At 38.3% G+C, this 25493-nt stretch overlaps 2 pseudogenes; one reads left to right on the top strand and one right to left on the bottom strand.

The window, feature by feature from the left end:
* The window catches only part of LOC143671985 (complement C1r subcomponent-like protein pseudogene), a 75378-nt pseudogene extending 68937 nt beyond the window's left edge, over positions 1-6441 (bottom strand).
* LOC143671984 (RE1-silencing transcription factor pseudogene) lies at positions 6442-9292 on the top strand (annotated as a pseudogene).
* Positions 9293-25493: the final 16201 nt, after the last annotated feature.

The following is a 25493-nucleotide window of genomic DNA, read 5'->3' as shown; positions in this document are numbered from 1 at the left end:
AGGAAGCATATAAACACTGGATACTTTGTTGGGAAAAAAAAGTCAGGGAGATGAGGAGATACACCTATGGTTAAGCAGTGGGGAAGAGGAATTTGAGAGAAGAAACATGTTTGATGGGCTTTTTAAATTCCTTTGCTGAGATGTGTGTGATATAAATTTACTCCATATCCTGTACAGGAGCTAACATAAAATTTTACATTCCTCAATAATATTATTTTTGAGAAAACACCATCTGACATAGAGAACTTAAAGAGGAATATAAGAGAACTTATATTCACAATAACCAGAAAACCTCAATCCAGCAGGTGTAAATAGTACTGTGCTACACTATCTTTCATAGCAATATTCCCAGTAAGGCAACTCAGAGGTTGGTACTCAGTGGCTCTACAAATACAAGATTCTAGATCTCTCCATGTTTCTACTCTCTCATTCTCAGGGTGTCAGACTTTCCCTGAGTTAGCTCTCTTAAGTAATTAAGATGGATGTCAGAGTTTCAGATATCACATTGAGATACAATAACATCTAAGAGAGTGGTTATCACTCAGGGGTGATTCTGCTCCCAATAGAATATATGGCAATACCCAGAGACATGTATTTGTTATTGTGAGGGTTTAACTGAACATAGAACCACTCAGACATTTCAGTGCAAGTCAGGATTGGAAATGCAGTTATCCAGACTGGATCTATGGGAAGTTTTTTTGTCTCATGGTTCAGACACCTGTGTACTACATGCAAAACTGACAAGTATTTTTTGTGAAATCTGTATGAACAAAACCACTGCCAACTTGGAATAAAAGAGACAGAAAGGGGATGATAGATTGAAGGAAAAAGAAATCTCAAAGCAGAACTATGGAAGCTGATGTCTGGACTGAAGACATCTTCTTGGGCCAAGAGAGCAAGCCCACTTATGTGTGTGGAAAGGGTGAATGTGACATGTCACTTGGAGAGGGATGACATTCCACCCCATTGCTCAGGACGAGTGTTACCACCCCAGTTTTCTTAGATGTTTGGGGGTTGCTGAGAGTCTGGATGCCACCCCAATGTTTGAAAAAGGTGGACCTAGAGTTCGCTTAGAACCCCTGTGCTTGACAAGGTTGAAGCCTTCACCCCATTATTTGGGAAGAGCAGCACCCATGTATTTGGAGAGGTCATGGTGACTGTGCCATCAGGCCTGGAGAAGAAGATATCATTCCCTGGATGACTCTCAGACCCTGAAATCTAATGTCATATGCCCTGCAGGATTTGAGAATTGTTTGGCACCCATGACCCTTATTTTTTTTCCCATTTCTCTCTTCATGAATGAGAATGCTTATCCTGTGCCGGTCCCTCTTTTGCGTGTTGGAACCAGATAATCTGTTCTCTAGGTTTCACAGGTCCATGTACTGAGAGGAACTGTGCCCCACACAGATCACAGCTACAATTGATTTTGATGAGACTTTGTACTAAACATTGTTTCTGAAATGATTCAAGACTTTTGGGATATTGTAATGGAAGGAATGTATTTTACATACAGAAAAAAAATGTCTTTTGGGGGTCCAAAGGGTGGAGTGTGGTGGTTTGTAACTGTATTTACCCCCAGAAAATTATGTTCTTAAACTTAATTCATTCTTCTGAGTGTAAACCTACTGCCTAAGTAGAACCTTTTGATGTGGATACGTCAGTTAAGGCATGGCCCAAGTTGGGTCTTAATCCTCTTACTGCAGGCTTTATAAGAGAATGAAATTCAAACAAAGGGAGAGAAAGCCATGGAAGCCAGAAGCTGAGAGCAAAGAAACCTGGCAGAGAAGGGGCAGCCAGCAGATGCTGTCATGTGCCTTGCCACGTGGCAGAGGAGTCAAGAATCTCTGGCAGTCAGTCTTTGGGAAGAAAGCATTACCTTGATGATTCCTTATTTGAATGTTTTTCTCTGCCTCAAAACTGTAAGCTAATAAATCCCCATTGTTAAGCCAACCCATTTCGTGGTATCTGCTTTGAGTAGCCTGGGAAACTAAAAAAATGTCAAAATGTGGGTGGGCAGTGCTATTGACTTCTAGTGCATAGAGTCCTAGGATACTGCTAAATGCACAGGACACCCTAATATCTCAGGGTGGCCCCTCCCACAACAAAGAATTATCCAGTACAAAATGTCAATGTTTAACCCAGCTTTTGAGACACCCTGATCTAGCAGAAGAAAAGGATCTATACCTTCCCTTATGTTTCTGAACAGACTTCTTCTGTGTCTCATAGGTAAAAACTACGTTACAGACATATCCTTAAACTGCTCACTGACAAAGGCAATGGAACATCTATTATTGATTTAGACAAATCAGAACCTACCACTGAGACCATCAAGGCTCTGACAGCAAGAAGAGGAGAATTGCTGGTAGAGAGGCAACCACCAATTTTTGCTACAAGACGGCAACAGACATCTGGGTAACACATGTAAAGTCTTAAGCACGTGGGATAGTACATAAGAAGTACTGCATAACTTTTGCTTTACAAAATGATGCAGAAACATTATATTGTTAAACCAAGGGAGTAGTTCTTTCATAGGAGAATTTCAGACTTTAAGTCTGGGGAACAAAGGGAGCTGATAACTAAGAGAAAAGAGTCTTCTTTGGGTGTTTCATATCAATCTACGCATGTCCACAAGATAAGCAAAGCCTGTCCGTCTGTGCCTAGCTAAATATCTCAAAGTATAGCAAGAGAACATAAAGATTACGTCATATTAGAGTGCAAGTCATGATGCAGAAGAGGGAGAATGTACATAGCATGACTCCCACCTGCTAGAGAAAAAGCGATCGATTCTAGAGGTACAGTCAGGCAGTCAAGCACAATAGCAGAGGGGAAGGGTGTACTCAGTTATGGTTCAGTTGAGATTCAACCATATAGACAGAGCCCAGTCAAAAGGAACCCAGGCAGTGGCCATTGCTTGGTAATAGCCAGTCATCATTCAGGAAGCCTATCAGTGAATGGCAGGATGAAGTCACTAAGTAGGAGACCATGGGGATAAGAGAGGAGGTTTTGAAGTCAGGTGCACCTCAGTTCCAATTATGCTTCTGTGCCTCCTTAGATGTGTAACCTCAGACAAGTTACTTAACCCCTCTGAACCTTGTTAGGGAGCCCTTTGCAATCTAGTCAAGAGGAGGAGCACAGGAAAAGAGATGGGCCTGACAGTGGGCTTCCTCTTTAAAACTCCAGACCCCAGCTCTCTAGTTCAGCTGCACAAAATAAAACTTTGCTCCTACCCCTATCTTAGAGAAAGAACTGTAAGCAATGGTAACCATAGCAACTGTTAAACAAGATCATAGCAAGACTCAAAACAAAGAGGAAAGAAAACATTTGGAAGCTTCCTCAGAGGAATATCAAAACTCAATATTTCTCCTACTCTGTGGAAGGATTGTAATCAGAAGAATTATTGAAATATTATATTGTGGGTTTTTTTCTCACTATATATTTTCCCTCACCATTTTATTCCAAACTGCACAACCCCATCAAAAAACACATGCCCTGAAATAGTTAGGATTCAGGGCTGACTAACAGAAAAACCTGCAATATACAGTGGTTTAAACAAATTAAACTTGCATTTCTCTCTCATGTAATGGTCTGGCCATATCCCAGGTCAGGGAGACTTGACAATGACAGAAGCCCAGGATTCTTCCATCTTGCTGTCCTAACATTTTTCAAAATATCACTTCTAGTTAAGGTCCAAGATGATTGCTCCAGTTCCTGATATTATGTCCACATTTCAGCCAATGAAAAAGGAGTAGGTCATGGAGGGGAGGATGGGTAAGGGGGAAAAACTAGCATTCATTCTAGAAATCACTCCTGAACCACCCAAATCCTCTTCTCGACACAGTGCGTAAGCCTCTCCCAGGGAAGGCAAGCTAAACTCCCTACCTGTCACTAAATTTGGCCTGAAGTCTAGGATGTCTGGGTTATGCACAGGCTTCTTCCTCAGAACTGAATGTAGCTTCTTATATTCTGGTGTCTTATGAAAAATAGTATAAGTTATTTCTCTCTTTAACCCCTGTATTAATCACGGTTCTCTAGGAAAGCAGAACCAATAGGAAATAAAAATATATGCATACATATATAATTAAATATTATGAGATTTATCATAGGAATTACCTCATGCAACTATGGGGATGGGCAAGTCTGTATTCTGTAGGGCAAGTCACAAGCTAGAAATTCTATGATGAAGATTTTTGATGAATTCCCCACAAGAAATTGGCTGGCTGAAATAGAGATGGAAATTCTTCCTCCTGACTTTCATCACTTCTCCTTTTAAGGCCTTCAACTGATTGGGTTAGACTTCTCTCATTGTTGAAGGCAATCTCCTAAATTGATTTATGTAATCAGCCATAGTTGCAATCAACTTACTAGTGATTTAAATTCACAAATACCCTCACATTTAACAATTATACCAGTGCTTTCTTGACCAAACAATTGGACACCTATGTAGTGAGAACTACATAGAAGTTGCTGGCTCAGAGAACTTATCAAGCCCAAGTTGGCAGGAACTGGAAAAAATTCCTGACCAGGCAGTGGAGTAAAATTGTTTATACTCTTGAAGGATCCTTTCTCTGTTCTTTGGTAGTAACACTTAACTTTCTCTGTAGCTCCTAGCTTTGACATATGATACTTCAGTGCTCATCATCCTCTATGGCCAGTGGGTATTGGAAAATATTCCTTTTGGGGGATTGCTCAGCTTTTTAAGTAATACTACTATTGCAGATTTGAGGTTCAAGGTTGATTTAAGGATTAAACAATGACAGATTTTGTAGGTCAAAATGGTGATTTTCTTCGGCCATATGATTTGCCAAAAAATTTTTATCTCCATTCTTTTCTCTATCTCTGTGCTGCTATTTCATAGAAATTACATCTTTATACATTTTATGCCCATCAATACAGATTTATAATTATTGCTTTATGCAGTTATGTTATTAAATAAGATAGGATAAAATAAGTATTACAAAAATACATTTATATATCTTTTATATTTACCTATGTGAATTCCTTTATATTTATTCTTGTGGATTTGAGTTACTGCTTAGTGTTCTGTCATTTCAACTTGAAAGACTACTATTAGTATTTCTTGTAAAGAAGGATTGTTAATGATGAATTTTCTGTTTTTGCTTATCTGGGACTGTCTTAATTTCTTCTTGATCTTTGAAGGATAGGTTTGATGGATATAGAATTTATGGTTGACAGCCTTTTTATATCATCATTTTATTCATTCTACTACACCCAACCTCTCTTATTTTTTTATGAGAAATCAGCTATTAATCTTAATGAAGATCCTTGTTCATGATAAGTTGTTTCCCTCTTGCTGCTTTCAAGACTGTCTCTTTGACTTTGTCTTTCATGGGTCAAGGTGTGGAGACTGTTGAATTTATCCTGCTAGTTGTTCAGTGAGCTTCTTGGATGTGTAGATTAATGTTTTTCATCAAGTTTTGGATTTGGGTGCCATTATTTCTTCAAATTTTCTTTCTGCCTTTTTCTGTCTCTCTCTTCACCATCTGTGTCTCCCATAGTTGGTACACAAGACAGTATCCCAGAGGTCTTTTAAGCTCTGTTCATTTTTCATTTTTCTTTCTTTCTACTCCTCAGACTGGATAATCTCAAGACCTATCTTCATGTTCACTTATTCTTTCTTTTTTCAGATCAAGTCTGCTTTTGAACTCCCCTAAGTTAAGTTTTCATCCCACTTTTTGCAATTTTCAACTGCAGAAATTCTATATGTTTTTCAAAAAGTAATGCATATCTCTTCACTGATATTCTCTATTTGGTGATACGTCATACTCATATTTTCCTTTATTTATTTAGACATGATTTCTTTTAGTTCTTTGGAATATATAAAATAGCTGATTGAAAATCTTTTCTAGTAAGTTTAATGTCTGGGCTTTCTCTGAGACAGTTTTTATTGATTTCTTTAACTTCTTGGACCCATACTTTCTACTTTCTTTTGTATGTCATGCTTTTATTGAACATTGACAGTTTAAATAATATAATGTAGCAATTCTGGAAATAAGGATATGCAGTCTCATCAAGGATTTTCTTGTTTGGCCTAGCATGATTTATTTTGTAAGCTTGGAGCATACAGATTTGACAGCAATAAAGGCCTGAAGACTGAATACATTTTATAGGTACCTCCCAACACTGAATATAACTTCCATCACCCCAGAGGGACTTGATTATAAAAGAATGTGACAGGGCTGGCCACTCAGCTGGCAGACCTGGTGGACTGGGGTGCATGTACCACCAGATGCACAGGTGAATGCAGTTTGCAAACTTCTGGACCACGAGGGTGACAGCCAGCTCACGTGAGGAGCACCTCTCTGCTATTCCGAGCTGGATGCCTCTGGAAGGCGCCTGTGGAGCCTCATGGGTTGGTCTTCCACCAAGGGCAAGTTTGGAGGCCGTCAGATGAGCCAGAATGTTAATGTCTTGAATACACATATGGCCACCCAGGTAATGGGACAGTCTTCTGGAGGAGTAGGGCTGTTTACTGGCAGCGCCAACATTGGCATGGCCTTGCCTACTTACACGAATGTTTTGCATGACTTCTCCAAGGCCAAACTGGCCCTCCTTACCTTATCATGTTGACAAATGTGCCTTGACTGGAGAAGTAAATAGAAGTACCTGTAATTACCTAGCTAATGAAAAAATCAGAAGACAGAATTGATGCCTGTTGCATATAATAACTTTTCAGATGGTGATGGAGAAGGACTTGAAGAGCCTCCAGAAATAAAAAGTGAACCTAACGGAATGAAAAGCATGAAACTGGGAAGTTTGGAACGCAGTGTTATAAAACCACAGCTTGTATTTCAGGTATCTGCTGCCCCAGAAATTTCTAACTTAAATGAGGATCTTCTTATTGAAACACCTGAAGCAGAGGACAAGTGCAAAAACTTGAAGACAAAACCCTTTCACTGTAAGCCATGCCAACATGAAGCAGAATCTGAAGGACAACTTGTGCATCTTATTAGAGTTAACAGTGACAAAATTTTTGTGGAAGGAAGTACAGAGAAGCAAACAAAAGTCAGGAAATCTGGTTCTTCCACTGCAAAAGAGGAATATTTCTCCAAAGGCTCTATTCACTGCAACTGCTGTAACTACAGTCTAACTAATATGATCACTATACTGCACACCGCATCAGAGCTGGGGATCATGAGTGAGTCTACAAGTGTATTATTTGCATATATACCACAGTAAGTATCACTGGAGGAAACACCTGAGAAACCATTTTCCTAAAGGAAACATACACTGGAAATGCAACTATTTTTCAGAGAGAAAAAAAAATGATTATATTTAGTGTGTTTGAACTCACACAGGAGAATGCCCACATAAATGTAAACTTAGTCCTTACTCAACTTCTCAGAAGGCTCATCTAACTAGCCATATGCATACTTATTCAAGTGAGAAGCCATGTGATTAGTGTAGTTATGTGGCCTCTAATTAACATGAAATAACCTGCCATGCAAGACAGGTTCACAATGGACTTAACCCTCTTAATTGCCTACATTGTGACTACAAAATAGCAGATAGAAATAAGTTTTAAAAACATGGGATGCTGTATGTTAATCCACAGCAATTCAATTTCCCTGCATATGACTATGTAACTTCTGTATAATTTGCAGTATTGTTTCAAATTCAACCATCCTACCTGTCCTAATAAAACAATGACCTTTCAAAAGTGGAACAAACAAAATAAAAGCGGGAGGCTGACTTGCCCAATAACAATATTACCAATGATAAGACAGAAACACAGCAGACAAAAAGGAAGATGTGGCTGGAAAGAAAAACAAGAAGCCTGAAAAGTAGGGGAAAAAGATAATATCTCAAAGGAGAAAGAAATCCTGTAGTAATGCCTCTGTAGCTCAAGTGACTACTAAGACTCTTAAATCTGCAATCGAGCCTAAAGAGACGGCTGTGCATACAGTAAATAAATCCTGTAGAACCAAGAACAGCAAAAGGAAGATGGAAGCTGAAGCCCATTCCTTTAATTATCTTGTGCATAATGAAAACCTGTGACAAAAAACAAAAAAAAGGTAAAAAGCAGGTCCAAACACTGTCAGAAAGTACCAAAGGGTGATGACAAAGTGAAGGAGAAGAACAAGCAGAATTCCTGCATGGAAAAAAAAAGTAGAAAGAAAACTCTGAAAAATAAGTCAAATAAAAAAAAAGCAGTGCACCTCCTCAGATACCTCCTGCTCAGAAGGATCCTATTCAGAAGGTACCTGCTCAGATAGAGCCATTACATATGGAGTCTGCTCAGATGGAGCCTCCTCTCAAGGAGTCTGCTCAGATAGGGCCTGCTTCAGTGGAGCTTCCTTTCATGGAGTCTGCTTACCTGGGACCTATTCAATTGGAGCCGCCTCTCATAGACTCTGCTCAGATGGAATCTCTTCCATGGAGTCTTTTCTTCACATGGGGTCTCTTCCCATGGAGCTTCCTCCTCAGATGGCATTGATCACCAGATGTTCTCCTCATCCAAAAAGATAATAAAATGGAAAAGTCAGGCAAAGTGAAATGACACAGAAGGAGCAAGTACTTATTAACATTTACTTAGTGCCTGTTAACAAAGGTAAACAGGTTCTAAAGGAAAGTACATGTGCACAGGATCTCCTACCATCATCATCACCACTGACAAAGGAAATCTTAAAGGAAGAGAAATTTTAAAAAATGCTCTGAAGGGGAAGGAATTAAAGAAGTCTCTCTTCAGAAAGTAGAAGAGGCAGATAAGAGTACAGCTGGTCTTGATGCTAGTATTGAGGAGTCTACCGGTATTTCATCCTCTGAACAAAACTTGAATAAGCCAGAGTGTGAAATTTTAGGTGGTAATTATCAGGCTGACACTATGCTTTGTGAAATGGAAATTGACACGGATCATAACACAACAGAGAATTTTGCTTGCAAAGACTCAGCAGCTGAAGAACCATTTACCCATTGCCTCTTCTCCCATCAATATTCAAGGGAAGAGCAGTGTCCACAACTGCTCTGGCATCACCTTCTAATGAGTCTCAGAAAATTGATGGGGATGAAGGTATCCACTGTCACAACAGAAGTGATCTAAGTGACAACTTATCAGAGGATATTGATGATTCTGAATTGAATGGGGCTTGGCCTATTCCAAAAGAAACCAGGAGAAAAAATGCAAAAACAGCCTTGGCAGTCAAAGTGGATGAAGGAGGTTTTGTTTGTATTTTTGCACTGTTCTTTTAGAAAGGAAAAAGATTACAGCAAATACCTCAATTGCCATTTGGTTAATGTATATTTCCTTGAAAAAGAGGCTAAAGGGCAGGAATAATTAAGCTTTGAACAAGGCCACAGTTCTTACTTTATAAGATCCGTGTACTTTATACATTTGCAATAGTAGACAACCTTTTAAAGATTGCTTTAATTAGTGTCATGAGGATTTTTCAATGGCACTGTTTTCCTTATAACATTTTGTATACTGTTTGATGTAGTAGAAGTTAGCAACTTGAGAGAGTTAGTGTACTAAACCAGCAGAAAACTAAATCTGCAAGTCTATGCATTTAGTTGAAATAATAAAGTCAAGATGATATAATAGCAGTCCATTTTGTCCAGCTACAATTTGTCAGTTTTTTTCACTATTTCTGTTTTCCTGTTTCACTTTAGTTTATTACTGGTTCTTTTTTTTACCTCTACAAAAATTGTCATACTTAATAGTAAATTACTTGAAGACTTTGCCTGCTTTATATAAAGCTAGTACTTAAAATTTTTTTAGGGATGAAAAGAGACATGTAAATTGAAAAAAAAATCTCCCAGCAATGGACACTATATTAGTCCAGGTATTTTTCTCCTGAATTTGATCAATATTCTTATTTGTGTATGTCAGTCATCATAAAAACTGATTTTGGTAGATTTTTGGGGTTTTTTTTTTATACTTTAATGGCTTAAGATGTACTCCACTGGAGTGCAGATGATTCCAAGACAAGGGATTGTTTCTCTTAGAAAATTAAAAACACAACAGAACTGTTTTTGGATCCTGCTACAAGGCCCAAACTAGGTCATAAAAAAAGCAGGCAGGATTGAAATACCCTTTTATTGCCTCATCCAGAAGGCTCCTCCTGCATCCCACAATACTTGGAGAGGCTGAAAGCTGGTTATGCCACTGAGGATTACCAGCTGCTCTCCATTTCCAGAGAGCAAGACCCAGAGGGAATAGGCTGGAGCAACTTCTGAGATGGAGGTCAGACACATGGAAAGTGTTGCTGATTCTTTCTGGGCAGCACCCCAAGGAATAAATGAGGGACACTAGGAATAGCCCTGCCTCTGGGCTCTGATCTCCCCACTCCAGTTCGCCCACTAGAGTAACATCATTTTCAAGACACAAATGCGACCATTTTATGCCCCCATTTAAAATTTGACAAGGTTCCAAATTGTCTAAAAGGTAAAGATTAAGCTCCTTAACGTGCAACACAAGATTCCCTATCATCTGACCCCTGCCAACCTCTCAGACAAACACTGTTTCCAGTTGGTATGCGTTTGTATATTCTTTTTGCATCCTCTGCATATTAGGGTTCTTTGGCAGTAAATAGCAAAAATAAGCTACAGCCTATTCTCAACATAGCAGTCAGATGTACCTTTTAACATTTAATTCAATTCAGGTAATTCCTGTGCTCAAAACCTTCCTGGGTCTCCTTGTTTTAATCAGAGGAAAAGACAAATAATTTACCATGGCTTCTAAGGGCCTACCTGAATTTGGTCCTCTCCTATTCTCTCCCCATTGCTCACTGTGCTCCAGCCAAAGTAGTTTCTTGCTGTTTCTCAGACACATCAGGCATGCAGCTACCTTAAGGCTTTTGTGTTAACTGTTCCATCTACCTTTAAGGTTCTTACCTACAGAAATATATGGCTGTTTCCCTCACCACCTCTTAAGTCATTACTCAAATGTCACTTGCTTAAACATCTTATTTAAATCGCAACCTGCCCTTTTCTCAGAATTTTTGGTCCCTCCTACTCTGCTCTATGTTTTCCATTGCACACAGTACCTTCTAGCATACATGAATGATTGATTGATTTGTTGTTTTTCTCTGCCTTCCCCACCCAAAAGAATGTAAGCTTTATAAAGATAAAATCATGGTTTTGTTCATTGATGTATCTTGAGCTCCTAGAACAGTATCTGGCACATATTAGTCAGTAAATGTTTGTTAAACAAATTGCTGAAACATATATGGCTAACTTAAGCAAAAAGGAAATTTATTTAAATGATATGAGATAGCTTACAAAAATGAAGGAACAGTTGAAGGCTATTTACCTGAGATGAATCAACCCCAATTCCTATATACTTGCTTTAAATGTTCATGAAACAGAAACATTCATGCTATTGGCCTAGCTTGAGTTATTTGTTCACTCTTTGACTAGAATAAGGCAGGAGTTTATCAAGAGTACCACAAAATTGTGTCCAATCGGTGCTGAGTAGCTCCCTAAAGGTAAAATTTGGGTGCTCCTAATGGAAAGGGGGGGTTGATTTCTGGGAAGCAAATACAACAGTTGCCCATTCCTCTTTACTTTGAATGCTTTTCTCTACCTTCTCCTCTGGATGAAATTCTATTCATCCTCCAAGTCCTTTTCTCTCCCCTACTTCCAACTCCTCCAACTTACAGCATGTGATTTAGCTTCATAATTCATGGCGAAAATAGAATAGTAATCATATGGGAGTCCCCTTGTTGTCTGAGTTTTCCAGGACTGCTGCAACAAAGTACCACAGATTAGTTGGCTTCAACAACAGGAATTTAAGATTTGAAGGTTAGAAGTCGAAAATCAAGGTGTCAGCAGAATCATGCTTTCTCCAAGATTTATAGTGTTCTAGCGGTGGCTTGCTGGCAATAATCTCTACCCCTGTCACATGGCCATCTTTCTCCTTATGACTCCTATTAAATCTGTGTCCAAATTTCCTGTGCTTAAAAGGATTTAAGACATATTGGATTAAGGTTCACCCTGATTCAGTTTAGCCTCAACTTAACTAATAGGATCTTCAAAAATTCTATTTACTAATGTATACACATTCACAGGACCAGGAGGTAAGGTTTCAATATGTCTTTGTGGTGAACATGCTTCAATCCATAACACTCATCTTCCAATTACTAATTCTGCAAATCCATTTCTATCCCACTGGATAAAATATCCTTACTTTTAAAGGTCAATCTCTTCACAATTGCTGTTGGATTCTATATCCTCCCACATCATTGAAGACTCCATTACTTTGGTTATTCTCTTATTTGCCTGTATCATCAGCTTCTCCCTCTCTACTTGATCACTGCTCATTCCTAACAGCATAGCATTATTTTGTGTCTCTCATTTTAAAAATAAAAACAAAAACTTTTTTTTTCATTTTGCATGGGCAGGCACCGGGAATCGAACTCTGCCCACTGAACCACCATAGCCTGTCCCCAAAACAAAAACATTTTAAAAACCCATCTTCTTTGATCGTATAGTTCTTTAGCTGTTTATCCCATTGGACTGCTCCCAGTCACAGGTAACTTCTAAGTTGTTTACCCATGCTCCAGTCATACTTTCACTTCTGTCATCCAGTGAAACTACTCTTGTCAAATTCAAGCTAAATTCAAATTTGATAGACACTTTACTATCCTCCTCTGACCTCTGATTTAACCTCTGAACAGCATTCAGCACATGTAGCCACCCCTTCCTTCTTGGAAATATTCTCTTCTCTTGGCTTCTTTCAACTTTTTTTCTGACTCCTCTATTTCTTCTCAGAATTCCTCAGAATTTGATTTCCGAGTAGGTTTCATTTTCTTTTCTTCTCTTTTTAAATGTTCTCCCTAGGTATTTTCATTAATTCCAATGGCCTTAAATACCATCTGTAGGTGGATAAATTCTATATTTAAGTCTCAACCTCAGACTTCTTTTCAGAGATTATATATTCAATTGCATGTTTCATACCTCTAATTTAATGTCTTGCAAATGTCTTAATCTTTAGATACCCGAAACTAGACTCTTGATCACTGTCATGGTCAGGTTCATGTGTCAGCTTGACCAGGTGGTGGTACCCATTTGTCTGGTTGGGCAAGTTCTAGCCTGTCTGTTGCTATGAAGACATTTCATAGAATTAAATTATGATCATGTTGGCTGCATCCACAGATGATTCCATTTATAATCGGTCAAGGGGAGTGTCTTCTGCAATGAGTGATGTTTAATCTAATCACTGGAAGCCTTTTAAGGAGGATTCAGAAGAGACAGGCTCTCTTCCTGCTTTGGCCAGCGAGCCTCTCCTGTGGAGATCATCCAGACTTTCCATCGGAGTCATCAGCTTGACAGCCTGCCCTACAGATTTTGGACTCTACATTCCCACGTTTACATAAAACACTTTCATAAATTTTATATCTACAGATATTTCCTACTGATTCTGTTTCTCTAGAGAACACACGCTAATACAATTACCATTACCAATACCTTCTCAAATCTCTGTCATCTCCTGAATCTTAGTTGATGATAACACTATCTATCTGGTTGCGCAAGGCAGAAAGTTGGGATCCTATCTTATCTCTCCCTCTCTCTGTCCTCATTACCATTGGTAATTTCTTTTGACTCTATTTACCAAATGTATCCCATATCAATCCTCTTTTCTCCATCTCTACTGTGACTATCCTATTTTAAGCTACCATCGTTATCTTGCCTGAGCCAAGTCATCCTGCTTACTCTCTTGTTCCCTCTATTTAATTTCTACACTCTAGCCTGAGTAATCTTTTACAAATATAAATCGGATATTACTTCTCTGCTTTAAATCCATCAATGCTCTTCCACTGCACTTTGAATAAAATCTGAATTTTATAACTTGACCTTTATAATCTAACCCATGCTTACCTGTCTAATTTTATTTCATATTAATGTCTTTATTCTGCTCTAGTTCAATTGGTCTTCAGTCTATGAACTCTTTCCAGCTTTAGGAACTTTGAATATGCTGCTAACTTTTATCAGAATGCTCTTGCTCAAGATCTCTGCTCTAACTTGTCCTCTAGGTTTCAGCTTACAAGTCATATATTCTGTGAGGCTTTTCCTGAACACACCATCTACAAATAATCTTAACAAATTTTTTCTCCCCCACCACACCATTATTTTCTTTCTCAGTGTCTGTTTATTATTCCAATTTTGCAAATATGTTCTCATTATTTATTTATTTACTTGCATATTCTCTCTTCCCAACTGTAAACACCAAGAGGGAAAGAGACTTTTTGCTGCACATAGGCACTCGACAAATGTTTATTAAAGAACTGAACCAAAAGTTCAGTTCAAATGTCACCATGGTTTATCAACCCCAGCAAGAGATAGTTTAAAGGCTTTTCTTATTTTGACATGCTATGTCTTTGCAATGCTATGAATACATTCCATTTAATTTCCAGCCTCTCTGGTGTGAATCTATTTGGTTATGGATGTTCAAAAAATAACTTATTTAGGAATTATGGCTGCAGACATATGGACACTAGGTACATAGTCAGAGCCTCCCTGAATTTAGGTGACAGCTCACAAGCAGGAAGATTTGATAATACTTTACCTTTTTATATAAAAACTTGAAGAAAACAGAAAAAAACAATCACATACTATTTGTCCAGCCATGTGCCTGTCATACTATGATCTAGAATCTTACTCAGTCTTCTCAAACATTTTTGAATCTCTGCTAGAAGACGGATATCTCTAGCTTTCCCCAATTAGTTAATTATCCTCTAGATAGAGGCCCCCTCAGAAATTTTGTTGATCCAGTTTCTCAAGGAGCAGAGGTGGGGGAAGAAAATTCCTTGTAGATTGGTTCTTCATGGAGACAGATGGCTGGGTGCTGACTTATCCCAGCAGTCTGTGACTATGGCTAGGTAAAGTAAAGCTGTCACATTGGGGCTGGTGATGTGCTTTCATCTGTGGTTCTCACCACATAGTCTGGTGAAGTAAGCAAGCTAGGCTTTTTCATTCTCATTTTGCTGTTGAATAGACTGAGGCCCAGGAATCATAAGGGGCTCCACAAACAAAGAAGAAGAATAAAAACTACCATTCATTACATTAAGCACTGTGCAGATGTTTTTATATACGTTACCTCATTTGAGCCTCATTTGAACCTCACAACAATCCTAGATGTAGTTACTACTACCATCTGCACTTTTCACAAGAGAAAGATGAAACAATTGGAAATGAAGTAACTTGTCCAAGGTCACACAGCTACTAAGCTGTTAAACCAGGATATCAGGGTCTACCTAACTTTATATCCCTTGCTCTTAATATCACTTTGCTATTATAGAGTTTAAGAATGGAATGCAGCCTTCCATCCTGCCAAATCTAGTGCTCAGCCTCATCTCCCATACTAGGTGACATCTCTGACCCCATCCAGGGAGGAGGTACAGAGCCAGGTCCTACCATCACTGTTCTTCTCACAGTCAGTGCTCATTTGTTGTCTTCCACTCCCAACTAGGTGGGAGTTAACCATTTTCTTCACATTGTTGTCAATCATTTGTTCTGTTTCCAGGGGTATAAAATGACTTTCAACCATCAGCCTTTGATGATAAGCTTCTCAATGGTCAGTCCCAGGGAGAGGTACAGGGGATCTGGGAACCAGAAGGTGAGGCAAGACAATTCAAGACCATTAACTGGATGAGGAAGGTACCTCTGTCCCCAAGTGCTCCTCAGACATGAGACGCAAAAGCCTTCCAACTCTGGAGCTGATATGGAGAGCATGAGGAAGAGGCTTTAAAGTCAACCTGGATCTTGTTTCTCAAAATCGGGTAAACCTATCAAGAAAGAAAAACAAACAAGGCCAACACACCTGGAATGAAGCTAATAAAATTAGCCTTGACTAGGACCACAATCCCATTCAAGACAATTGTTCCATACTCTTACTTCATTCCTGCCATCCTTTTTTCTTGCTTCCCTTACAGAGACTACCCAATTTCTAATCTTATAGCTTTTTCTCTCATTCCTGGCCAGTGCTCATTCCTTCTATTTGATGACAGAATGTGTTTTCCCAGATATGACCTTTGACCTTTTCCAGGATATACCTTGCATTGGCTTTTCTGTGGTTCTCCTGGCAGCCATGTGTGAGTCAGACAGCCCATGCAGCAGCTAGATGTGAGCTAGAAACTATGATCTGTATAAAACCGATGTCTCCCCTTCTCTTGAAACTGATTCCTCTTCCTTTAATTTCCTTGTAAATGTTCCCTTTGAAAAAATTAAACCCTGCTATAGCTGAACTAAGGGAGAAAATATTTAGCTACAATTGGGGCACACATGGAGAAAAACATCCAGGAGGGGTAAAGCTGGAGACAGCTGTGGGCACCGGTCACATCCTGTCCAGGGTTTGTCGTCCTACCATTGCTTGCTAGCTTGTTGTATGGCTCTCCCTGGGGCCTGTGAACTATACATTTCTTGTGTGTCTCACTTGGAGATGTTACTGATACAGAACAACTAAGAACCAAAAGGTTACCTCAATGTCAGCTTAGTTGGCCTCTTAAAGAATCATGAGATCTTGAATCGTCAGAACCAGGATCAACTAGCTCAGTGGTTAATCTAACACCAGAATCTCCAGGAAGGGGCATGAACCTTTACAAAAATACCAGTTTCCTTGGCCCCAACTCAAGAGATTTATATTTAATTAGTCATAATGGGGCCCAGGCATCAGTATTTTTAAAAGCTCCCCAGGTAATTTCAGAAGGCAGCCAGGGTTAAGAGCACTGTTGTACTTCAATTTGTTAATTGTACAGATGGGGAAACAGGCTCACAGATGGGGAAAGAATTATCTAAGGTTCCATAGCAAGTGAGTGGCAGCACCAAGGTTTCCCGATCCATAATCTCATACTTTTTTTAGTGTTTCACAAGATTTCTCAATGTAGAAGCCTAGTATAGGTCAAAGTTCCCTCTAAACATCACATATATATGATTTTTTATGGCTTAAAGCCTGCCACTACCATTCTACCCCACCTTTTTCTCATACACATTGCAAACTCTAGACTAGGATAATTGTTGAAGGAGTATAGAGGAGCTGCTTTTTATGTGGAGATTGCTCTCCATTTCATGAAGTGAAACACCCTGTATACCAAACCCCAAGGAGCCCTTAATATCAGCACATAGGAAACTTATTTTCTAATGTAAAAATTCTGGACATTTTGTATCCTTTTTATAAATATTTCCCCATATAATTAAATATGGCTCCGCAGTCTACCTATTGGTAACTCTGATTTAATTGCCTAATCCCATAGTCTTGTACATTGAAGTGGTTTCCAATTGCTTTGGTATTACAAACAGTGCCTCAATGAACATCCTTGCAGTTAAATTCTTGGCAACATCCAAGCTGATTCTTGACGGAAAATATTTAGAAATAGAAATGCAAGCCATAATAATACAAACATAAGGATAAGATTAAGTTCCAAATTGTCCTTTAAAATGATTGTAGTCATTTATACTGACATGGAGAGTATATAGAGGTGACCAATTTCCCACATTCTTGCAAATGTTGTGCTATCAATCTTTAATCCTTTCCCAATCTGACAAGCAGAAAAATAGTAACTTGTTTTTAATTGCCTTTATTTTATTAATATCATTTTCCCATATATTTAATGGTCACTTGCATTTCTTATGGTTTCTTTGTTCATGTCCTTTGCCCATTATGACAGGCAAAATTCTATGACAGCCACCAAGATTTCAAACCCCTGGTGCAAAACCACTCCCATTGAGTATGGGCCGGGTCTGTGAGTATGAGGAGATGGTCATTCCCTTGACTAGGTTATGTTATATGGCAAAAATGATGGGCTAGTCAATCCCATGATTATATTATGGTATATAAGATGTTCACATAGTAGATTGGAGATGAGTTATACTACTGGCTTTGAAGAAATAAGCATATTATGAAAGGGCTATGGAGCTAGGAACTGAGGGCAGCCTCTGGGAGCTGAAAGTGACACCTTCCCCAGCTGAAAGCCAGCAAGAAAATAGCAATTCAGTTCTATAATAGAGTGAATTCTTCCAATATCATAAATGAGCTTGGAAGAAGACTCCAAGCGCCAATGTAAGTGATGTTCTGGAACTGCCAATGCTAGATCATAAAAAGCCTTGCAGCTTCCATCTAGCTCTCTTACAATGCTGTCTTTTGGGACTCTTAATCAAAATGCAGTGTTCAGACTGTGAGAAGTTGAAGCTATAAAGATGCTACATGTAGCAACAGCCCCAGCTGTTCCAGCATCAACTACCAGCCAAGCATGTGAGCTATTTTGAATATTCCAGTCCAGTTAAACTCCCCAATGACAGGAACCCCAGTCAATACCATATATAGCAAGAGAAGTACTCAACTAAGTACACATAATCAGACAATATCAAATAAATTGCTGCATTTTAAGCTACTAAATTTGTGTTTTGTTAACCAACCAGACAACCAGAACAGAAATTGGTACTCGAAGCATATAACCCTTGGATCTCTTATGTGGAAATTCAAAAACAGATTATTTATTCTTCTTAACAACCATATGGTATAGTTACTATTATTATCCTTATTTTACAAATGAAGAAAAATAAATGTTTAGTAACTTGCCCAACACAGAAACATAATTCAAATTCAAGAAATTTGACTGTAGAGTTCATATTCCTAATCACTATGCCATACTGCTTGTCTTAGTTTGCTAGCTACCAGAATGCAATATAACAGAAACAAAATGGCTTTTAAAAAGAAGAATTTACTGAGTTGCTAGTTTACAGTTCTAAGACCGAGAAAATGTCCCAATTAAAACAAGTCTATAGAAATGTCCAATCAAAGGCATCCAGGGAAAGATACCTTGGTTCACGAAGGCCAATGAAGTTCAGGGTCTCTCTTTCAAGCGAGAAGGTACATGGTGAACACAGTCACAGTTTCTCTCTCAGCTGAAAGGGCACATGGCGAGTACAGCATCATCTGTTAGCTTTCTCTCCTGGCTTCCTGTTTCATAAAGCTCCCTGGGAGGCATTTTCCTTCTTCAGCTCCAAAGCACTGGCTGATGGACTCTCTGCTTCACGGTGCTGCAGCATTCTCTGCTCTCTCTGAATCTCTATTCTCTAAAATGTTTCCTCTTTTATAGGACTTTAGACACTTATCAAGACCCATCCAAATGGGTGGAGACATGTTGCCACCTTATCCAATTTAACAACCACTCTTGATAAAATCAAATCTCCAGGGAGATAATCTGATTACAGTGTCAAACGTACAGTATTGAATAGGGATTATTCTGCCTTTATGAAATAGGATTTAGATTAAAACATGGCTTTTCTTGGGGACATACATCCTTTCAAACATTCCACCCTCTGCACCCTAAAAACGACATGTTTTCCCCATATACAAAATACATTAATTTCATAACAATATCACAAATCCTTAAACCATTTAAGTAGCAATTCAAATGAAATACAAAGTTAGAAACAGTAAAAACTCTTATCTAAGTTAGTTACAGGTATGGTCTGTTCTAAGGCAAAGTTCTCCTCTGGCTCTGAACCTTTGAAAACTCATAACAAATTATTTGCCGCCAGCATTCAAAGAACGAACAGTCATGGGATACATATACCCATTTCCACAGGTAAGAAGGAACACAAGGGTCACCAGACCCATAAATTTTCAAAAACCTTCAGGGCAGAATCCATTAGATTTCAAAGTCTGAGAATCATTTATCCTCGGGATTTCTGAAAGCATCAGTCCCACCCTTTCCAAATGCCTATGCAGAGGGCTGCCTCTCTTCAAATGCAACATTGGGGGGCTTTGGGGAGACCACCTTTTTCTCGGCTCCACCCTCTCCAAGCATTGGGGCTGCACCGGGGCTCTCTGCCATCTTCAGGGCACACACTTCACCCTTCCATTTAGTGGCAGCCAGGCTCTCCCCAAACCCCAAGGAATGTACTTCACCCTCTCCTAGGCCTGAGGTAGCATGACTGTTCCACTGCAATGAGATGGAAGGCCCATCCTCTGCCTTTGTGGTAAACTCACCCTCTCCACAGGCTTGGGTGAGTCTGCTCTCCTGGCCTGAGGCTTCTTCACTTCAGACCTCAGCCTCCGTGGTTTTGCCTCTGAAGTTATTTTTCTTCCAATGTGTCCCTCCTATGAACCCCCTAGTCTAGACTGGCAGTGGCTCTGTTTATACAGGTCCCAATGCACTCTCATTGGCTTTCTATGCGGTAACGTTGGATCAGACATAAAGAGTTCCCACAAATCCTTCCTGGATAACTCCATGTCCAATCCTGGCTGTCTCTGAAATGGCTGGTTGGTTCCACATTTGGTTAAATCCTCACATAGGGCACTATTCTCTGGGGTCTCTGTTTCTGGAAGCCCAGAATTTTCCAGAACTTCAATTTCTGGTTTCTTTGTACCCCAAGAGTTCAGTTTTCAGCTTATTTCTTTCCTGCCACATTTCACTATAAGCTGCTAGGAGAAACCAGGCTGCACTTTCCACATTTAATTTGAAGATCTCTTCTGCTAAATATCCAAGTTCATGGCTTTTAAAATCTACCTTCCAGCCAAAGCCACGAGTCAACTTTGCCAGAGTATCTGCCATTTTAAAACAAGGATCGCCTTTCTTCCAGTCTGTAATGACACACATCTCATTTCTGACTAGATAGAGCCTGGTCAGAGGTATCTTTAGAGTCCACATTTCTACCAAGATTCTCTTCAAAACATTTTAAGCCTTCTCTATCAAGCTCCTCACAACTCCTCCAGATTCTTCCCCTTATCCATTTAAAAAGCTTTTCCAACATGTTTGGTATTTGCAATCTGCAACAGCACCCCACTCCTGGTACCAAAGTCCGTTCTAGTTTGCAAGCTGCTGGAATGCACTATACCAGAAACGGAATGGCTTTTAAAAAGAGGAATTTAATGAGTTGCTAGTTTACAGTTCTAAGGCTGAGAAAATGTCCCAATTAAAACAAGTCTATAGAAATGTCCAATCAAAGGCATCCAGGGAAAGATACCTTGGTTCAAGAAGGCCGATGAAGTTCAGGCTTTCTTCTTAAGTGAGAAGGCACATGGTGAATAGAGTTGGGGGTTTCTCTCTCATTTGGAAAGGCACATGGCGAACATGGCATCATCTGTTAGCTTTCTCTCCTGGCTTCTTGTTTCATGAAGCTCCCTGGGAAGAGTTTTCCTACTTCATCTCCAAAACGCTGGCTGATGGACTCTGCTTCATGGTGCTGCAGCATTCTCTGCTCTCTCCGAATCTCTATTCTCTAAAATGTTTCCTCTTTTATAGGACTTTAGAAACTTGTCAAGACCCACCCAAATGGGTGGAGACATGTCGTCACCTTATCCAGTTTAACAACCACTCTTGATTAAATCTCATCTCCAGGGAGATGATTTGATTACAGTTTCAAACATACAGTATTGAATAGAGATTATTCTGCCCTTATAAAATGGGATTTAGATTAAAATATGGCTTTTCTAGGGGACACACATCCTTTCAAACCAGCACATTGCTACATATAAACACAAATATAACAATCTTAAATAAAATGTTGGCAATCAAATTCAACAGCATATAAAAATAATAATTAATAAAACATAACTAAGTGGAGTTTATCTTGTCAGTGCAAGAATGGCATGTTAAAAAGCCTGTTTTTAACAGATTGAAGTACAAAATATCAACAAGTGTGGGAAAAGTAGTTTAAAAGTATCCCACCCCCTATATTTCATGGAAAAACTCTTGGAAAGCTAGCATTATAAAGAACCTTCTTTTAGGTTGAAAAAATGTTCTTCAAGAAGATGGCAAGACACATAAAGCATAATGTTGAAATGAATCATTTCCACTAAAATTAGGAAAGTGTATCTAAATATGCACACTGAACACATAAATCCTAGTGTTGAAACATTAGAAGGATATCAAATAATGTCAGGAGAAATACAAAGATGCCTATTATCACCACTATTATACATTATTTTGCAATAATATAAGAAAATAAAATAAGAGATACAAAAATTGAAAAAGAAGATATCTCCTAAAAAGAATTTACATTAATAGTAAAACTAAGGAAGGAATTGGCCACAAAATTTTAAAAAATTAATAGCTTTTCTATAAACCATTCATAATAAATTAAAGATGTGAGAGCAACATAGATTACAATCACAATAACAACATAAAAATGAAGTGCTTATAAATAAGCATAACAATAAATACAAATGGTCATTATAAAGAAAACTAAAATGAATTACTGACAGACATGAAAGATTACCTAAATAAATGAAGCAATATACCATGTTCAAGAATGGAAGACTAAATAGCGTAAAATTATTTGGGGTATTTATTAAATCAGGCTTGTTAGTTGTTTCAATCCCTTTTGTGCCATTTATATTTGGAATAATTGCTTTGAGAATTTTGAAGCTTGATATTGTTTTGGATGTTATGGAAATGTTCTTTTGGTGATGAGGTGCAAACATAGATAGCCATCCAACAGAGAATGCATGAAAGGGCAGCTTTGTTAGATTACAGTCCCTGAAAGAGGAGATGGGAAAAAGATAGCTGCAGAGGGACACTGGAATTACCTAACCTGGGCTCCTGTGAGGGTCTGTAGAGGAGGGAGGAGAAGAGTGGATGTGGGCCCCTGGCTCTTGTCTTTATTGTTACCCAAAGGAGAGGGGGAAGGATTTCCTGTGGGTTATGGGGATTAGAAGTTTCAAACAATATGGCAAGAAAAGCAGAAGCAGCAAGGACCATTTGGAGAAGCTGACGGCAGCTTCTTATCCAAATCATATGAAGATGTGGTTTTGCTAGTAAATTATATGGCTTTAAAGCAAGAGGCTTTTTGGAAAAGCAACAGCAAAAGCTGATCAGGGAAGCAACAGGGACCATTCGAAGTAGCTAAGAGCAGCACTTATCCAAATCCTATTGAAGTGTAAGCCCTGCTATTGCAGTTATGCCCAGGGCAGAGCTTACTGTGGTCATTGCTCAAAGGGAAACTTATGTCTAAGCCAGGCAGGATAATGAGGCACCAAATATAAGGTATTTTGTGATATTATTGATATATGCACAATGTTTTAAAATGTTTGAAGGCCGAAGGTTACACTGTTTTTAAGGAAAATGTTCAATAAAATGTTATTAAATTATCTCTAATAATTATATGATTCAGAGGGCTTGTAGCTTAAAATATATTTGCTTACTTGACCTATCCAAAACTGAGTCATAATAAAATCTTACACTACAGTTGTGTTTCTCAAAGTTTCCTTTTTTACAGAGTTTTGTTTGTTTTACATATTTAAATGCATTATTAACTAGCATGTAAACACTCTTGATAGTTATGTCTTTAGTAAGGAAATCAATTAAAAATACCTTTACATTATACAGTAGAATACTATGCAACCATTAAAAAATAAACAAGAGAACTTAAATGTACTGATATGTAAAAAATTACAAGATATATTAAGTTTAAAAACTAAGGTGCAGAATAATGTATAGGGAGATAATATTTGTGAAGAAAAACATATATGATCTATGTGTGTAAATACATAGAAAAATCTGGAAAGAGACACAAAATCTGGTAACTCTTGCTTCAGGGGAGGGGAACTGGGTGGCTGTGGTCACAGGAAGAATGAAGAATTACTTTTAACTGTATAACCTTTTATACCATTTCATTGTTTTTACTCTGTTCATTGACTGCTGAAAAGTGAATTAAATTTAGGGCAGGTAATAGTGGCTCAGTAGCAGAGCTCTCGCCCGCCATGCCAGAGACCCAGGTTTGATTCCCGGTGCCTGCCCATGCAAAAAAGAAAAAGATGAATTAAATTTAAATGAAAATATCTCTTATAAATCAATAAGGTAAAGCAAAAGACACAAATTGAGAAAATGGTCACAGGAAAGGAATCAGCAATTAACGGAAGGGAAAATTGTATGTCAAAGAAGATACACAGATGGCATATGAGTATTTGAAAATATGCTTAACATATGTCATTATACAACTGTAAATTAAAGCAACAATGAAATACTACTACACTCAGAATGGTTAAAAACCCAGAAAACTGATAATATAAAACACTGGCAAGGATGTAGAGCAAAAGTAAATCTCATTCATTGCTAGTGAGAATGCAAAATGGTACAGTCACTTGCGAAAGTTTGGTAGTTTTACAAAACTAAACATAGTCTTTCCATATTGTGATCTATAGTGTTCCTAGGTATTTACCGTAATGAGTTGAAAACATAAAGCTGCACAAAACCTGCACAGCGATGTCTATAGAAGCCCTATTAATAACTGCAAAAAACTGGAAACAACAAAGATGTCTTTCAAAGGGTGAATGGAAAAACAACTGTGGTGTGTCCATACAATGGAATATTATTCAGAGATATAAAGAAATTAGCTATTAAGTCAGTAAATAAAATGAAGGAAACTTAAAGGTAGTTTGTTTAGTGAAAAAGGCCATTAAGGCTACACACTGTATGATTCCAACTTTATGACGTTCTGAAAAAAGCAAAAGTATAGAGATAGTAAAAAGTTTAAGGTGGTAAGACTATTCAGTGTGAAATTGTAATGGTGGATACATGGTATTCTACATTTTTCAAAACCCATAGAACTATACAACACATAGAATGAACCCCAATGTAAGCTATGGAATTTAGTTAATAATAACGTATAAACATTGGTTCATCAATTGTAACAAAAGTACTACACTAATGCAAGATATTAATAATAAGGGAACCTGAGTGAGGGAGGGGCTCAATTTTCCAGGGGAGGGGCTCAATTTTCCATAAATCTAAAGCCTCTTGTATGAGTCAGGGTTCTCTAGAGAAACAGAACCAACAGGAGATATCTGTAAATATGAGATTTATGAAAGTTTCTCACTCTTGTTTGTTTTTGTCATTCCCATTCTTTTTTGTTTAGAATCAGAATAAAGTTTTATTTTAAACAACAACAAAAAAAGTGTCTCACGCAACCGTAGGTATGTAAGAGTCCGAAATCCGCAGGGCAGGCTGTGAAGCTGGCAGCTCCAATTTGTCTGGACAAATTTCACAGGAGAGACTCTCTGACTGAAGAAGCAGTGAAAAAGTTTCTCTTCTTCCTTAAAAGTCTTGAACTGATTGAATTATCTCTTTGGTGGGAGACACGTCTTAGTTGATTGCAGATGTAATTAGCTACAGATACAATCAACTGACTGATAATGTAATACACCAGCCTTCTGACTTATCAACCAGTCACAAAATATTTTTCAGCAATGGTCAAGCCAGTGCTTACCTAACTAGACAACTGGGCATCGTCACTTGGCCAAGTTGACACCAGAACTTAACCATCACACCACTCTAAAAAAGTGTAAAAATGTAAATATTTTAACGGTATATTTAAATATTAAATGAATATTTGGAAAGTACTCAACCTCAATAGTGGTCAAGAAAATACAAATTAAAACCACAAGTTTCCATTTCTCACCCATTAGATAGGCAAATATTACAAGGACTATCATTTCAAGTGTTGTGAAGAATGTGGGGAATTGGAAACCTTCATATAATTGCTGGCAAAGATATAAATTACTCTATTTTGGAAATCCATTTGAATGTAAGAATTAA

Source organism: Tamandua tetradactyla, chromosome X (assembly GCF_023851605.1).
Source record: "Tamandua tetradactyla isolate mTamTet1 chromosome X, mTamTet1.pri, whole genome shotgun sequence".
NCBI lineage: Eukaryota > Metazoa > Chordata > Mammalia > Pilosa > Myrmecophagidae > Tamandua > Tamandua tetradactyla.
Note: the sequence above shows the minus strand (reverse complement) of the source record. Positions and strands in the feature narration are given on the sequence as shown.